Source organism: Ctenopharyngodon idella, chromosome 3, assembly GCF_019924925.1.
Source record: "Ctenopharyngodon idella isolate HZGC_01 chromosome 3, HZGC01, whole genome shotgun sequence".
Taxonomy (NCBI): domain Eukaryota; kingdom Metazoa; phylum Chordata; class Actinopteri; order Cypriniformes; family Xenocyprididae; genus Ctenopharyngodon; species Ctenopharyngodon idella.
The window spans coordinates 57,225,466-57,238,593 of NC_067222.1; the positions used below are offsets into that span (position 1 = coordinate 57,225,466).

General features: G+C 38.7%; 2 protein-coding genes across 2 annotated transcripts in view; both read right to left on the reverse strand.

Moving 5' to 3' along the window:
• LOC127508849 (gastrula zinc finger protein XlCGF8.2DB-like) overlaps positions 1-13,128 on the reverse strand; it is a 537,748-nt gene that overhangs the window by 505,175 nt on the left and 19,445 nt on the right. The gene's annotated exons all lie outside the window — the stretch shown is intronic.
• Positions 1-13,128, reverse strand: part of LOC127508848 (uncharacterized) — a 630,120-nt gene that overhangs the window by 440,517 nt on the left and 176,475 nt on the right. The window lies entirely within an intron of this gene.

Here is a 13,128-nt window from a genome sequence, read left to right on the forward strand (position 1 = left end):
CTGTGTTCATGCTCAAATTCCTCATTTGAGGAGGATTATTTCATCTCACACACGCACACACACACACACTTTTGTTTTTGTGAATTGTGGGGACATTCCATAGGTGTAATGGTTTTTATACTGTACAAACCATATTTTCTATCCCCCTACACTACCCCTACCCCTAAACCTACCCATCACAGGAAACTGTGCACACTTTTACTTTCTCACAAAAACTCATTCTGTATGATTAATAAGCCTTTTGAAAAATGGGGACATGGGGTAATGTCCTCATAAGTCACCTCTTCTTGTAATACCTATGTCATACCCATGTCATTATACACATTTGTGTCCTGATATGTCACAAAAACGCGGGCACACACACACTTCAAAGACACTTATGACAACTTCTAGATGTTGTAGCCCATCAAGGTGGTGTTTCATATCAAATTACTCCTAGTTTAATGACTCACACTTTGGTGGACATCACCATCTCATAGAAGGCATTGTATGTGTTGTGTTATAGTGTCCTCATATTCGTGTCTGAATGGAGAGCGGTGATATTTGAATGTGACTGTAAACTGTATTTAATAAACAACATGAGACAGTGCTTTTGAGCCGTGTGATTCTTTTACTGACTATTCTTCTGCCAGGCATAAGCAATCAACAGATGATCAGTCCGACACACAAGTCAACTTAATCAAACACAGGGTGTGTCGAACCAAATCCACCACATCCCCCTTTTTTTAGCAAAACATATTCAAGCCTATCAAACAGTAACTTTAATTAAACATTTGGCTAACTAACCAAAACACCATTCTAAATATTTACTCACAAGTGTTCTCAGTAAACATCAATAGTCCCTTCAAATTTCTTTGAGAATATGATTTGTAACAGATTTGATTAATCTGTTACAGCTTACTGTTCTCCTTCTTTATTTTTTTCTTAATTTTTTTTTAAGATATTGCCATATCACATGCCCATAACATAATCATTATATCTAGTTGGCCGTATTACTGCCCTACCACTTCTAGTATGGCGAGTTGGATGTTCATCCACTCTCACCAGAGAATTCTCAGGTGGATGGTCGTGTGGTCTGGGTGTCTGAGTGGATATCTCATCCGGATGTTCATCAGGATCAACACCTTTGCACAGACTTGGATGTATCTTTCTCAAGTGGCATCAATTCCTCCTGAATGTCTTTCCAGCTGGCGTTTGCACTGTGTAAGACCGTGGTTCATCTTGCATCCATGTCTGGTCTGCATATGTACTGTGGATCCTGGAACCAGCTCAGGTAATGTCTTGGCATTTTGGTTGTATTGATGCCGCATACGAGATTGCAAATCCACCAGCCTTTTGTGTATATGTTGTGGGGTTGACTGTTGAAGCACAGCGCTAGAGCATGGGTGTTACGTCTTGAGACTTTATTTTATTTGTCATTTGTTCTGTGTACTTGTGTTTTGTTTTTCTTTCTTTTTGTTTTCCCTACATGTCTATGGCTACCATTCTGAGGGAGGTAATTGGGTTCACCTGTTGCTGATTTGCTGCCCATTCACCTCAGATCCACTAATTGGCTACAACCAAGAGAAAGCCAGCATATAAAGCCAGCTCTGTCTTACAGCAAGCTGAGAGGGAAAGGGTTGCAGACTGTAGCTTGCCACATGGACTTCTTTTCGCTTGCCCCAGATAACTCTACTGTTTTTGGTCAATATTAAGTGTTAATCATTGGTGCTGCTGTGAATGTAGTTGAAGACTTACAGGCTTTGTTTTCTTCAGAATTTAAGTTTTCTTTTAAGTAAACCTGTAGGGAGGTGGGTGCCTTTTTTATTTAAAATTGCTTTTCTCCTGATTATGTGTAGTCAGGAAGATAGGCAAGTTCATTTGTTATTTATTTTCTTTTTGGTTATGTATAGGTAAGTTATGATTAACTGAGTTAGGACATTTTTGTTTGTTATGTTGGCCTTTGCCCCCTCCTTAAGTTTATGTTTTTTCCTTCATCTTTTACATTTGATTTAATAAACATCACCTTAAACTCATTGGTTCTGGATGTGTTACTGGGGTGGGAGACAAGAGGTTCTTGTGCTCTCTCTCTCCAAAAATTTGTTACTGCCATGCCATTACCCCTAGACCTAAAAAGGGCTGGCATGTAACATGGGAGTGTGCTCCGCAGGACTCTGCCCATTAACATTTGTGCAGGAGATTCATTCAGGCCTGTCACTAGTGTGTTTCTTAGTGACAGTAGCACCAGATGTGGGTCTGTGCCTGTTTGTATCGCTTTCTTCAATGCATGTTTAACAGTCTTTATTGCTCTTTCCGCAAGTCCATTGGACTGAGGGTATCCAGGACTGGAGAATGTGAGCTTAAAGTCCCATGATGCTGCAAATGACTTCATCTCGTAGCTGGCAAATGGAACATTGTCACTCACCAATTCTTTCGGGATACAATGTCTGGCAAAGACTGGTTTCATTTTTTGTATTACTGAGTGGGCTGATTTGTCAGGTAAGTTCAGTACCTCTGGGTATTTTGTCAAATAGTCCACAAGCAATAGATAAGACTGACCTCTCAGCTTGAAGATATCCGCTCCGACCTTCATCTATGGTAGTTCTGGAACATCATGTGTGATGAGTGGTTCTTTCTGATGTCGTGGCTGGAGTTGTTGACAAGGCGCACATTTCTCCACCATCATCTCTGTGTCTTGCGCCATTCCAGGCCAATAGAGGGATTTTCTCGCTTTGGCCTTTGTTCTCTGGATACCTTGGTGAGCTATGTGTAGCTTTTCAAAGATGACTTTTTTGAAGCTCTGAGGTATGATTATCTTGTCTCCTACCATCACAATGCCGTTCTGTATGCTGATTTTGTGTCGCATAGGCCAGTAGCTGTGTAGGTTGCTGTTCACGCTGCGTCTCTTCAGTGGACAGCCAGTTTCAACCTTCTTACACAGATCTTGCAACACCTTGTCTGCAGCAGTGGCCTCTTTCAATTGTTAAAGTGTCTGTGGACTCAGTGCATCAGTGGCCTCCAAACCATGTACAACTTTCTCATCATAGAGGTCTTCACCATCATCAGCTTCCTTAATTACAGTTGCACGGGATAGCGTATCAGCAATGTACATGTGCTTGCCCGGTGTATATGCAATGTTCAGGTCATACTTTTGTAGTTGTAAAAGCATTCGCTGCAAACGTGCTGGGGCCTTGCACAGCTGTTTCTGCATGATGTTCTCGAGGGGTTTATGACCTGATTGCACTGTCACTGGCTTGCCGTATATATACTGATGGAACTTCCTTGCTGCGCAGAGTATGGCGAGTAACTCTTTCTCAATTTGAGCATATCTTTGCTCATTATCAGTGAGTGCTCATGATGCATAACACACAGGGTGTCCCTCTTGCAGGAGACAGGCTCCCAAGCCGTCTTTTGATGAGTCTGCCTGTATTGTTAATGGTTTTTTGTGATCATCGAACCTCAGCACAGGTGATTTTGTAAGAGCGGTCTTTAAACTCTCTAAAGCAGCGCTATGATGGGGATTCCACTGCCATACAGCATCCTTCTTCAGCAATTGTCTTAGAGGCGCTGTGAGTGAAGCTTCATTCAGAATGTACTGAGTACTTAGTCATGCCAAGTAGACGTTGCAGGCCCTGTTTATTCACTGGGGGTGGCATGTCCGTGATCGCCTTAATTTTTGCATCGTGAGGTCGGAGGCCGTCTGGTGTCATTATGTGTCCCATGTACGTCACAGTGCTGACCTTGAACTTAATCTTATTGCCATTAAATCTCACGGTAGCTGCTTTTGCTCTTTCCATGACCTTATCAAGGATTTCATCATGCTCCTGCTCTGTTGAGGCAGCGATGATCATGTCATCGGCAATGATGTGTACTCCTTGTATGTCACCAAAAAGTTTTGCAGTTCTTCTGCTGGAACACCTTGATGACGGAAGTGATGTCTCTCACTCATTGAAGCAAAGCGTGAGAGATCACTTCCGTCACCAGAACGCGTTTCTTGACCTCACTAACGGGATGCTCAAGGCAGTTGGACATAGTGTTGGTGTATTAGAGGTAAAAAAATGATATAAATACTGTTCGGTTTCTCGCACAAACTGATCGTTTCATAGCCGCAGGGTTTAATTTGGATTTGTCTGCATGTTTGTTTGTTTTTTTTGTTTTTTACTCTTATAGATGGAATTCCCATTGACATGCATTATACGACCGACAGACCGCAACGGTTGGAGTTAAAAATCATCATTTGTGTCTGTACTGAAGAAACAAAGTCACCTACATCTTGGATGCCCTGGGGGTAAGCAGATAAACATCAAATTTTCATTTTTGGGTGAACTATCCCTTTAAGCTAAGCATCTGAGTTAAGCATCTGAATTAACCTGTGAAGAAAAACAAATGAGGATCAAGTTGTTACTGAAAGATTTTCAATAAATTGACTGTTTGTCAATTTAGTTAATTCGTCAGTGTATATAAGTTCCTGTTTGTCTTTAGTTCAGTTTTTCTTCTGTGGTGTATGTTCCTGCCTGGATTCTGTATTCTCCTGTTGGATATTCAAGTAAAGACTTATTTAACTATTATCTTCCTTGTCGTGTGTTTGATACACTACCAGACTATAACACTGCTTTCACAAATTAAGTGAGGCCCCAGGACACCTGCTTCTACTGAAAAGTCAGGTACATTAGCAACACAATTACTATTAATCATGCAGTTTTAAATGACTTGTGAAAGTCATGGAGGACAGAAAAAACTGATAGAGCCACTATCAACTTTTCCTTCCTATCTGGTGCATTCATCACAGCACACGTTTAAGTGCTGTGATGAATTAAGAGCTGTCATTGTGGAGCCACTGGAAGTTACCGATTTAATGGTGCAGAGATGGAGACCACTTCTTTCAAATTTAAGTTGCCAGTTGCTGTAGAGGATTTAAATAGAATATAGTTACTCCTCTTCACTCTAAAATCCATTATACAGGTGCTGGTCATATAATTAGAATATCATCAAAAAGTTGATTTATTTCACTAATTCCATTCAAAAAGTGAAACTTGTATATTATATTCATTCATTACACACAGACTGATATATTTCAAATGTTTATTTCTTTTAATTTTGATGATTATAACTGACAACTAAGGAAAATCCCAAATTCAGTATCTCAGAAAATTAGAATATTACTTAAGACCAATACAAAGAAAGGATTTTTAGAAATCTTGGCCAATTGAAAAGTATGAACATGAAAAGTATGAACATGTACAGCACTCAATACTTAGTTGGGGCTCCTTTTGCCTGAATTACTGCAGCAATGCGGCGTGGCATGGAGTCGATCAGTCTGTGGCACTGCTCAGGTGTTATAAGAGCCCAGATTGCTCTGATAGTGGCCTTCAGCTCTTCTGCATTGTTGGGTCTGGCATATTGCATCTTCCTCTTCACAATACCCCATAGATTCAGGTCAGACAAGTTTGCTGGCCAATTAAGAACAGGGATACCATGGTCCTTAAACCAGGTACTGGTAGCTTTGGCACTGTGTGCAGGTGCCAAGTCCTGTTGGAAAATGAAATCTGCATCTCCATAAAGTTGGTCAGCAGCAGGAAGCATGAAGTGCTCTAAAACTTCCTGGTATACGGCTGCGTTGACCTTGGACCTCAGAAAACACAGTGGACCAACACCAGCAGATGACATGGCACCCCAAACCATCACTGACTGTGGAAACTTTACACTGGACCTCAAGCAATGTGGATTGTGTGCCTCTCCTCTCGTCCTCCAGACTCTGGGACCCTGAAAATTTACTTTCATCAGAGAACATAACTTTGGACCACTCAGCAGCAGTCCAGTCCTTTTTGTCTTTAGCCCAGGCGAGACGCTTCTGACGCTTCTGTTGTTCAAGAGTGGCTTGACACAAGGAATGCGACAGCTGAAACCCATGTCTTGCATACGTCTGTGCATAGTGGTTCTTGAAGCACTGACTCCAGCTGCAGTCCACTCTTTGTGAATCTCCCCCACATTTTTGAATGGGTTTTGTTTCACAATCCTCTCCAGGGTACGGTTATCCCTATTGCTTGTACACTTTTTTCTACCACATCTTTTCCTTCCCTTCGCCTCTCTATTAATGTGCTTGGACACAGAGCTCTGTGAACAGCCAGCCTCTTTTGCAATGACTTTTGTGTCTTGCCCTCCTTGTACAAGGTGTCAATGGTCGTCTTTTGGACAACTGTCAAGTCAGCAGTCTTCCCCATGATTGTGTAGCCTACAGAACTAGACTGAGAGACCATTTAAAGGCCTTTGCAGGTGTTTTGAGTTAATTAGCTGATTAGAGTGTGGCACCAGGTGTCTTCAATATTGAACCTTTTCACAATATTCTAATTTTCTGAGATACTGAATTTGGGATTTTCCTTAGTTGTCAGTTATAATCATCAAAATTAAAAGAAATAAACATTTGAAATATATCAGTCTGTGTGTAATGAATGAATATAATATACAAGTTTCACTTTTTAAATGGAATTAGTGAAAAAAATCAACTTTTTGATGATATTCTAATTATATGACCAGCACCTGTAAATGGATTTTATAAATGACTAATTGGAGTTTTCGTTCCTTGCCCCTGTTGCCTTTGGCTTGCTCATTGGGGGATCAATTATATTAAACCAATTAAATTGAATTTAATTAGTAAAATCAACTATATTAAATTAAATGTTTTCATAAATTAAATATATTAGGAAATTACTCTTTAGTAGCCCTCTGATCAGATTAATTTGTGGGGCGATATGGCTATGGTCTTAAACTGAGATAAAAGGACTTTTGAATCACAGTTATGATACACATACTGCAACAGTTATGCTATGTGAAATAATATTTGTCTCTCTAACTAGAAGTTAAAAACCGAAGTTAGAACCAAATTTGTATTTCTCAACATCGTCACATAATAACTGCTTATTAAATATAACTGTTAAACTCACACCAAATGATTACATCAGCAAGACACTATCGACCGTTCTTACATCTACGCCTTTAAGACCTCGCCTTATCAAAATAGACCTTACTAGAATATTACAACATCTCTTAGTTACGTTGAACCGCTGCATTGCTGGTATTCGTCACATAGCACACTCTGGCAGAGGTCACATGGCCTTCTCCAATGGACAACACACACGACCAAATGCATTTCTCTTTCTCGCTTATTAATAACTCCCTCAAAATCAACCACGTCCTGTTCTGTGTTTCCATACACATCCAAGTTCTCGCCGTCACTCCTCAATGTCAGTAACTTCATGTAGTAATGTTTATTAAATGCAGTAAATAAGTTATTAATCGCATTATTACAGAAGGATCAAAACCATCCATCACATATTAACATATATTGTAAACGTAAAGCATTAGTACCATAGACATTTTCATAGACACTTTGTGGCTAGTGTAAGCTGCTTTAAAATGATTTGTATTGTGAAAAGTGCTATACATATAAATTTGATTTGATTATATCCAATGACAAGCGCTTCCAATAGAACTTTGCTCTTGTTTCAAACACAAGACTTTACAGAAAGTTCCTTTAATCAACTACAATGAGAGCATTATAGAAGTTATCTGTAATAAAACAAAGCCTGTTATCTGTGTTCTTCTGTTATACAGTTGTCTGCTTTCAGATAGCACCCAAAATTGGGCCTGCATTGAGAAAGGTAGCTTTTTAGGTTTTGGGGCTTTGTTTATTCATACATCTTTCTTTTTGTCTACCTGCACTATTCCCCTTTTCTCACAGGCTTCAGAAAGACTGCTCACATTCCTTCTTCATCTTCACCTTCAACATCTCCATCCCCCTCCTCTTCATCCTCAGACTCCAGCTCCCCATCATCCTCAGAAGAGGAGCAGAAGGAAGAGAAGAAAAAGGTAAAAAAAAAAAAAAAATACACTGACTCACACAGCCGTTCAAGAAGTAAGCACAGGCATTGATTCTCTTCATAATGAGATGGTTTCATACATTAAAGGGATATTTTACCCCAAAATTTACATTCTAATAATAAAAATAATTTTCTCTCATTCATGTTGTACTAAACCTGTGTGACTTTCTTTTTTCTAGATATAAGATATTTTGAGAAATGTTGGTAACTAAAGAGTTTTGGTTGCCATTAACTTACTTATGGACTAAAAACAACAACAACACTTCTCAAAATATCTTCTTTTGTGTTTCACAGAAAAAAGAAATTCATACAGATTTTGAATGAAATTAGGATGGATGGATGGATAAATGAAAACAAAATGTTTAATTTAATTTCCATGCTGATTCAGTGTCATCCTCCACCCAGGCTGGTTATGGTAGATATAAGCTGTAGGATATGAAAGGATACAGTTTACTCTTCTGGTTCTTGGTGCTTCCTCCTGTTGTAAAAAAAAAAAAAAAAAAAGATTTTCAGTTTGAAAAAATAGTCTGGCAATTGAAGAAAAACTCAGTCTGTGATGTCAAAAATTAAAGCCTTTATTATGTAAATTGAAAGGAGAATGCACAGTGAATCAGCAGAGTTAGTATAAATCTTTCATATCTGCTGTTGCCTGAAAAGAAGCTGACACGATTAATCGCATTTGCTATTACATATCTGTAACAATGACAGACAATTGACAGGAATTCCCAACACTCGCGCTCCGCCACCTTAAACACGTCACAGAAGACATAAGTTACTCACCATTTTACAGATGCATCTCAAACATACCACTTCTCCCAGAAGCTCCGGGAGTCTCCCGCATTTCGATAGCATGTCCCGGATGCCCGGAAATCGCAGGGTGGGATGTCTGGCATCTTAAAGAACATTACCTGAGATTAAACCTACATCTAATACTGCAAGGATGACACTATATGACTTAATAAAATAATTCAAATCTAGAGAAAAATTGCCTTTTTAATATTTGTATTAATTAGGACTGTCAAGTGATTAAAATACTTAATCATAATTAACTACAAACAACAAGTGCCAATACTCACAATCAATAGTTTTAAAAGCCCTTGTTTATTTATTTGTGTTGGTTATTTTTTTGTTCAGTGACCACAACGGCTGGAATCATCCGCCGCTACAAGAATGCCCTCAAGAGATTCACCAACTCCTCCCAATAATGTATAAGTACACCTAATTTATTTATTTATTTTTTTTATGAACAGGTTATCCTGTTGTTTTCCCTCAAAAACACTAAATATATGTGTTGAGATTATTTTGTAACCCTCTGTTTGAGGAAGCACAGGTAATTATTTTTTGTTACTTTTTTTTCCATTCTGTTTCAGAAAATTTCGGAACCCTCTTTGTGAGGAAGAACAAGTTCTGTTAGTTGACCGTTTTCTTTTTGTGTATTCTGCACATACAGGTGCTGGTCATATAATTAGAATATCATGAAAAAGTTCATTTTTTTATTGTAAATTATTTTTAAAAATGAAACTTTCATATATTCTAGATTCCCTACATGTAAAGTAAAACATTTCAAAAGTTTTTTTTTTTTAAATTTTGATGATTAGAGCGTACAGCTCATGAAAGTCCAAAATCCAGTATCTCAAAATATTAGAATATTTTCTAAGATCAATCAAAAAATGGATTTGCTAAACAGAAAAGTTCAAGTTCTTTAAAGTATGTTCATTTGTGCACTCAATACTTGGTCGGCAGCACATATTACAGCAAATGACTTGCTCCTAGCACAAATTACTGCATCAGTGAAGTGTGGCATGGAAGTGATCAGCCTGTGGCACTGCTGAGGCACTATTGAGCCTTCAGATCATCTGTATATTGTTGGATCGACTGTTTCTCATCTTTCTCTTGAAAATATCCCATAGATTCAGGTCAGGCATGTTGGCTGGCCAATAAAGCACAGTAATATCATGGTCAGCAAACCACTTGGAAGTGGTTTTTGCACTGTGGGCAGGTGCTAAAGTCCTGCTGGAAAAGGAAATCAGCATCTCCATAAAGCTTGTCAGCAGATGGAAGCATAAAGTGCTCCAAAATCTCCTGGAAGTTGGCTGCATTGACTTTGCACTTGATAAAACACAATGGACCAACACCAGCAGACATCACGGCCCCCCCAAATCATTATTGACTTCAGAAACTTCACACTAGACTTCAAGCAGCTTGGATTCTGTGCCTCTCCAGTCTTCCTTCAGACTCGGGGACCATGATTTCAACATGAAATGCAAAATTTACTTTTATCTGAAAAGAGGACTTTCGACCACTGTTCACTGTCCAGTTCTTTTTCTCCTTAGCCCAGGTAAGATGCTTCTGACATTGTTTCTGTTTCAGAAGTGGCTTGGTAGTCCTTTTCCTGAAGATGTCTGAGTGTGGTGACTCTTGATGCGCTGACTCCGGCTTCATTCTACTCATTGTGAAGCTCTCCCAAGTGTTTGAATCGGCTTTACTTGACAGTATTCTCAAGCTTGCGGTCATCCCTGTTGCTTGTGCACCTTTGCCTACCCAATTTCTTCCTTCCAGTCAACTTTGCATTTAATATGCTTTGATATTTCACTCTGTAAACAGCCACCCCATTCAGTAATGACCTTCTGTGACTTATTCTCTTTGTGGAGGGTGTCAATGATTGTCTCCTGGACCATTGCCAATTCAGCAGTCTTCCCCATTAGTGTGGTTTCAAAGAACAAGAGATACCCGGAATTTATACTGTAGGGATGGTCATTTAATGAAACTCAAATGTAAATATTCTAATATTTTGAGATACTGGATTTTGGACTTTCATGAGCTGTACGCTCTAATCAACAAATTTTAAAAAAAAAACTTTTGAAATGTTTTACTTTACATGTAGGGAATCTAGAATATATGAAAGTTTCATTTTTTTAAATAAATTACAATAAAAAAATTAACTTTTTCATGATATTCTAATTATATGACCAGCACCTGTACATAAAGTTAAGTATAATCTTTTGACATGTCTGTTGCATTTTGTTAAGGTATTTAAAATGATTTGACAGTAATATAACTTAACATTTAATAACAAGTGTAACTTGTCCCACTGCAGAAAAAATATTCATGACACTGTCATAAAATTATTTGACAGAGTATTTACACTTAATGACATTTTAATGACAAATTCAACTTGTACCACTGAAAAAAAAAAAGTGGTCAGAAATATTCATGACACTATTATAATGAATGGCCTCATGACAGCCAATGTCAAAACCAACCACATGACAGTTTAATGTAATGTTAACCCATAAAGCTAAATAGTTTATTATGTTTTATAATTAATCTGCTATGTCATTTTATGACAGATTTATGACAGGTTATTTTGTCTTGGTAATATCAAGTTGTCATGACAAAGACACTGACAGGTTATGATCGGTTTATGTCAAGTTGTTGTAAGAAAGACATTTCAGATTTTGCATTAAAAATGACAATTGAGCGAATGGCAGTTGTCATAAACATGCATAAAACCTCCTTCATATTCATGACGTGTCATGTCATGATTATGAAGCTGTCATGTCACCCCTTCAAGTAAAGTGTTACCAAAAACTTGCTACAAGCTTTATTAACTTAATTTAATGACAGAATTATTTAAATATCATCATACCTTCTGTTTATTTATATTTATTTTGTGCTAACTAAGATTTGGGAGAAAGTACCTTGCATGTTTGTGCTGGTTAATATATGATCATTTTGATTTTCTACTAAAATGTACCTTTAATGTCAACTGCTTAAAGTTTAAGAACCCCAGTTTTACTGATTTTTCTGTTTCAAATATGGTTTTAGGCCAAACAGGAAGTTTTTTTCTGACATGAGTGAAGAATCAGACTCTGTTAGTGAGGACAAACAACCACCTACCCCCTGCCAACTCGACAACAATACCACTCAGAGCGTTGTCACCAACAGACCTGACAGCCAGAGATTCATCGCTAAAGGACCAGCTAACACCGGACCTGCCGCACAGGGATTCACTACTACAGGACCAGCTAACACCGGACCTGCCGCAGACTTTTTCAGACTCGGTGACTGCTGGTATGTCAGTTGTAGGGGCAGAGCTGGTGATAGTCCTTCTCTTTTGTCCCTGCAGCAATCTAGGTGCCCGGGTACACTTAAGGGCTTCATGTCGGTCCAGGGTCTTTGTGAGAGCCTGGCAAATGAAGCTGCTTTTGTGTACCCACACACTTTCTGCAGGGCAAAGCAAATGGTTGCTCAAGCTGGTCATGTCTCAAGGCTGAGTTCCAGGAACACAAGCTGCGTTATTTTCCAGCATTGAGATAATGGACTATCAAGGACAACAGAAAGGTCAGCTGGAACTTCAAAGACTTTTGGGAAGTTCACATCGGCAGTGAAATGTCATCGACAGAGGTGCGAGTGGTGAGCCTTCTGTTCCTGGAAATGGAGAGGCATGGTTTGTGTTTCAGCTGAAACACACAGAAGTATTTGGAGCATGGCATGCCTTGGGTGAAGGATGTTCTTGTTAGGCTGCCAAATAGGCTTGGAGCAGCAGGACATTGTTAAAGTTATGACATTTGTCAGCTGCATTGCGATTATCCAAAATGGCGACTTCATAAGCTTTGATCAGCTGCGAGTGCTCACAGAGGAGCTTCCAGTGACCCGGGCACATCTGTGGTCTTTGCAGGTTGTGTCATGTTTTTGGCATTGCACGAGACAATACCACATAAACTTAAGATTGCAGCTGTTGCAGCTCCAAAAACAGTGAAGGAGAAGAGAGATTTTCCAGAAAGTGTGTGTGAGGAAGTGGACGATGCAGTAAATATGTGAAGGAGTGTGAGAGGATGATGATTGCTGTGCACAGCTATCGTGCATTTTACCAAAAACGCCAGAAAATGCTGAAATGAAGGGGTAAGGGGTGTTAGTTGAACAGGGTCAGGGTTATTAGTCAATCATTTATGAAGTACTTATAATCAGTCTGTATTATTAGTTTACTATTAATTATCTAACAACTAACATCTAAGTTAGGCTTTGAAGGTGCTGGTGGTGGGTTAGGTTTAGTGAAGTTTTTTTTTTTTTTTAAGTCATGTGTGTGTTTTTTTTATTTTGAGAATTTAAAAAAAAAAAAAGATTGGATAAAAACTTGAACAGCTTTAGTGTTAGTAGTCTATGATTTGTTTATGAATTTATGAAATTGTATATTAGGGTATGTAAAGGGTATATTAATTGTTATATATTAGTAGTTCTATCATTACTAGCTAAGTCAGGGTTAGGGATG